Raw genomic sequence first — 5,000 nt, 5'->3', positions numbered from 1 at the left:
TAGAAGGACGTCTTTCTGTTTGGCGGGCTAGAAGGACGTCTTTCTGTTTGGTAGGCTAGAGGGACGTCTTTCTGTCTGGCAGGATAGAGGGACGTCTTTCTGTCTGGTAGGCTAGAGGGACGTCTTTCTGTCTGGCAGGATAGAGGGACGTCTTTCTGTCTGGTAGGCTAGAGGGACGTCTTTCTGTCTGGCAGGCTAGAGGGACGTCTTTCTGTCTGGCAGGATAGAGGGACGTCTTTCTGTCTGGTAGGCTAGAGGGACGTCTTTCTGTCTGGCAGGCTAGAAGGACGTCTTTCTGTCTGGCAGGTTAGAGGGACGTCTTTCTATCTGGCAGGCTAGAAGGCCGTCTTTCTGTCTGGCAGGCTAGAGGGACGTCTTTCTGTCTGGCAGGATAGAGGGACGTCTTTCTGTCTGGTAGGCTAGAGGGACGTCTTTCTGTCTGGCAGGCTAGAAGGACGTCTTTCTGTCTGGCAGGTTAGAGGGACGTCTTTCTATCTGGCAGGCTAGAAGGCCGTCTTTCTGTCTGGTAGGCTAGAGGGACGTCTTTCTGTCTGGCAGGCTAGAGGGACGTCTTTCTGTCTGGCAGGCTAGAGGGACGTCTTTCTGTCTGGTAGGCTAGAGGGACGTCTTTCTGTCTGGCAGGCTAGAGGGACGTCTTTCTATCTGGCAGGCTAGAGGGACGTCTTTCTGTTTGGCAGGCTAGAGGGACGTCTTTCTGTTTGGCGGGCTAGAAGGACGTCTTTCTGTCTGGCAGGCTAGAGGGACGTCTTTCTGTCTGGCAGGCTAGAGGGACGTCTTTCTGTCTGGCAGGCTAGAGGGACGTCTTTCTGTCTGGCAGGCTAGAGGGACGTCTTTCTGTCTGGCAGGCTAGAGGGACGTCTTTCTGTCTGGCAGGCTAGAGGGACGTCTTTCTATCTGGCAGGCTAGAGGGACGTCTTTCTGTTTGGCAGGCTAGAGGGACGTCTTTCTGTTTGGCGGGCTAGAAGGACGTCTTTCTGTCTGGCAGGATAGAGGAACGTCTTTCTGTTTGGCGGGCTAGAAGGACGTCTTTCTGTTTGGCGGGCTAGAAGGACGTCTTTCTGTCTGGCAGGATAGAGGGACGTCTTTCTATCTGGCAGGATAGAGGAACGTCTTTCTGTTTGGCGGGCTAGAAGGACGTCTTTCTGTCTGGCAGGCTAGAGGGACGTCTTTCTGTCTGGCAGGCTAGAGGGACGTCTTTCTGTCTGGTAGGCTAGAGGGACGTCTTTCTATCTGGCAGGCTAGAGGGACGTCTTTCTGTTTGGCGGGCTAGAAGGACGTCTTTCTGTTTGGCAGGATAGAGGAACGTCTTTCTGTTTGGCGGGCTAGAAGGACGTCTTTCTGTTTGGCAGGCTAGAGGGACGTCTTTCTGTTTGGCGGGCTAGAAGGACGTCTTTCTGTCTGGCAGGATAGAGGAACGTCTTTCTGTTTGGCGGGCTAGAAGGACGTCTTTCTGTTTGGCGGGCTAGAAGGACGTCTTTCTGTCTGGCAGGATAGAGGGACGTCTTTCTGTCTGGTAGGCTAGAGGGACGTCTTTCCGTCTGACAGGCTAGAGGGACGTCTTTCTGTTTGGCGGGCTAGAAGGACGTCTTTCTGTCTGGCAGGCTTAAGGGACGTCTTTCTGTTTGGCGGGCTAGAAGGACGTCTTTTTCTCTGGCAGGCTTAAGGGACGTCTTTCTGTCTGGCAGGCTAGAGGGACGTCTTTCTGTCTGGCAGGCTAGAAGGACGAATTTCTGTCTGGCAGGCTAGAAGGACGTCTTTCTGTCTTACAGGCTAGAAGGACGTCTTTCTGTCTGGCAGGCTAGAGGGACGTCTTTCTGTCTGGCAGGCTAGAGGGACGTCTTTCTGTCTGGCAGGCTAGAGGGACGTCTTTCTGTCTGGCAGGCTAGAGGGACGTCTTTCTGTCTGGCAGGCTAGAGGGACGTCTTTCTGTCTGGCAGGCTAGAGGGACGTCTTTCTATCTGGCAGGCTAGAGGGACGTCTTTCTGTCTGGCAGGCTAGAGGGACGTCTTTCTGTTTGGCGGGCTAGAAGGACGTCTTTCTGTCTGGCAGGCTAGAAGGACGTCTTTCTGTCTGGCAGGATAGAGGGACGTCTTTCTGTTTGGCGGGCTAGAAGGACGTCTTTCTGTTTGGCGGGCTAGAAGGACGTCTTTCTGTCTGGCAGGATAGAGGGACGTCTTTCTATCTGGCAGGATAGAGGAACGTCTTTCTGTTTGGCGGGCTAGAAGGACGTCTTTCTGTTTGGCAGACTAGAAGGACGTCTTTCTGTCTGGTAGGCTAGAGGGACGTCTTTCTGTTTGGCGGGCTAGAAGGACGTCTTTCTGTTTGGCGGGCTAGAAGGACGTCTTTCTGTCTGGTAGGCTGGAGGGACGTCTTTCTGTTTGGCGGGCTAGAAGGACGTCTTTCTGTTTGGCGGGCTAGAAGGACGTCTTTCTGTCTGGCAGGCTAGAGGGACGTCTTTCTGTTTGGCGGGCTAGAAGGACGTCTTTCTGTCTGGCAGGCTAGAGGGACGTCTTTCTGTCTGGCAGGCTAGAGGGACGTCTTTCTGTCTGGCAGGCTAGAAGGACGAATTTCTGTCTGGCAGGCTAGAAGGACGTCTTTCTGTCTTACAGGCTAGAAGGACGTCTTTCTGTCTGGCAGGCTAGAGGGACGTCTTTCTGTCTGGCAGGTTAGAGGGACGTCTTTCTATCTGGCAGGCTAGAGGGACGTCTTTCCGTCTGGCAGGCTAGAGGGACGTCTTTCTGTCTGGCAGGCTAGAGGGACGTCTTTCTGTCTGGCAGGCTAGAGGGACGTCTTTCTGTCTGGCAGGCTAGAGGGACGTCTTTCTGTCTGGCAGGCTAGAGGGACGTCTTTCTGTCTGGCAGGCTAGAAGGACGTCTTTCTGTCTGGCAGGTTAGAGGGACGTCTTTCTATCTGGCAGGCTAGAAGGCCGTCTTTCTGTCTGGCAGGCTAGAGGGACGTCTTTCTGTTTGGCGGGCTAGAGGGACGTCTTTTTGTCTGGTAGGCTAGAGGGACGTCTTTCTTTCTAGTAGGCTAGAGGGACGTCTTTCTTTCTGGCAGGCTAAAGGGACGTCTTTTTGTCTGGCAGGGTAGAGGGACGTGTTTCTGTCTGGCAGGGTAGAGGGACGTCTTTTTGTCTGGCAGACTAGAAGGACGTCTTTCTGTCTGGCAGGCTAAAGGGACGTCTTAGTGTCTGGCAGGCTTAAGGGACGTCTTTCTTTCTGGCAGGCTAGAGGGACGTCTTTTTCTCTGGCAGGCTAGAAGGACGTCTTTCTGTCTGGCAGGCTTAAGGGACGTCCTTCTTTCTGGCAGGCTAGAGGGACGTCTTTCTGTCTGGCAGGCTTAAAGGACGTCTTTCTGTCTGGCAGACTAGAAGGACGTCTTTCTGTCTGGCAGGCTTAAGGGACGTCTTTATGTCTGGCAGGCTAGAAGGATGTCTTTTTGTCTGGTAGGCTAGTAGGACGTCTTTTTGTCTGGCAGGTTAAAAGGACGTCTTTTTGTCTAGTAGGACGTCTTTCTGTCTGGCAGGCTAGAGGGACGTCTTTCTGTCTGGCAGGCTAGTAGGACGTCTTTTTGTCTGGCAGGTTAAAAGGACGTCTTTCTGTCTGGCAGGCTAGAGGGACGTCTTTCTGTCTGGCAGGCTAGAGGGACGTCTTTCTATCTGGCAAGCTAGAAGGACATCTTTCTGTCTGGCAGGCTAGAGGGACGTCTTTCTGTCTGGCAGGCTTAAGGGACGTCCTTCTTTCTGGCAGGCTAGAAGGACGTCTTTCTGTCTGGCAGGCTTAAGGGACGTCTTTCTGTCTGGCAGGCTAGAGGGACGTCTTTTTGTCAGGCAGGCTAGAAGGACGTCTTTCTGTCTGGCAGGCTAGAGGGACGTCTTTATGTCTGGCAGGCTAGAAGGACGTCTTTTTGTCAGGCAGGCTAGAGGGACGTCTTTCTGTCTGGCAGGCTAGAGGGACGTCTTTCTGTCTGGCAAGCTAGAGGGACGTCTTTCTGTCTGGCAGGCTAGAGGAACGTCTTTTTGTCTGGCAGGCTAGAGGGACGTCTTCTTGTCTGGCAGGCTAGAAGGACATCTTTCTGTCTGGCAGGCTAGAGGGACGTCTTTTTGTCTGGCAGGCTAGAGGGACGTCTTTTTGTCTGGCAGGCTAGAGGGACGTCTTTCTGTCTGGCAGGCTAGAAGGACGTCTTTCTGTCTGGCAGGCTAGAGGGACGTCTTTCTGTCTGGCAGGCTAGAGGGACGTCTTTTTGTCTGGCAGGCTAGAGGGACGTCTTTCTATCTGGCAAGCTAGAAGGACGTCTTTCTGTTTGGCGGGCTAGAGGGACGTCTTTCTGTCTGGCAGGCTAGAGGGACGTCTTTTTGTCTGGCAGGCTAGAAGGACGTCTTTCTGTCTGGCAGGCTAGAGGGACGTCTTTCTGTCTGGCAGGCTAGAGGGACGTCTTTCTGTCTGGCAGGCTAGAGGGACGTCTTTCTGTCTGGCAGGCTAGAGGGACGTCTTTCTGTCTGGCAGGCTAGAGGGACGTCTTTCTGTCTGGCAGGCTAGAAGGACGTCTTTTTGTCTGGCAGGCTAGAGGGACGTCTTTTTGTCTGGCAGGCTAGAGGGACGTCTTTCTATCTGGCAAGCTAGAAGGACATCTTTCTGTCTGGCAGGCTAGAGGGACGTCTTTCTGTCTGGCTGGTTAGAGGGACGTCTTTTTGTCTGGCAGGCTAGAGGGACATCTTTCTGTCTAGCTGGCTAGAGGGACGTCTTTTTGTCTGGCAGGCTAGAAGGACATCTTTCTGTCTGGCAGGCTAGAGGGACGTTCTTCTGCCTGATAGGCTACAGGGATGCAGAATTGGGAGATGGAAGTAGAGGGGAAAAAAAGGAGTGTCAAGTAGAAGAGGTGGAGAATGGGAGGAGGAGGGAAATGTGAAGAGGAGAAGGCAGAGGAGGAGAAGGAGGAGGAGGAGAAGGAAGCAGAATAGAAGGAAAAGGAGAAGGCAG

General features: G+C 53.4%; 1 protein-coding gene across 1 annotated transcript in view; it reads left to right on the top strand.

Moving 5' to 3' along the window:
- The window catches only part of LOC122249550 (5-hydroxytryptamine receptor 1), a 479,140-nt gene that overhangs the window by 270,851 nt on the left and 203,289 nt on the right, over positions 1-5,000 (top strand). The gene's annotated exons all lie outside the window — the stretch shown is intronic.

Source organism: Penaeus japonicus, unplaced genomic scaffold, assembly GCF_977035675.1.
Source record: "Penaeus japonicus unplaced genomic scaffold, GWHDUDI00000001_assembly GWHDUDI00000013, whole genome shotgun sequence".
NCBI lineage: Eukaryota > Metazoa > Arthropoda > Malacostraca > Decapoda > Penaeidae > Penaeus > Penaeus japonicus.
This window is presented reverse-complemented; position numbering and strand designations above follow the sequence as displayed.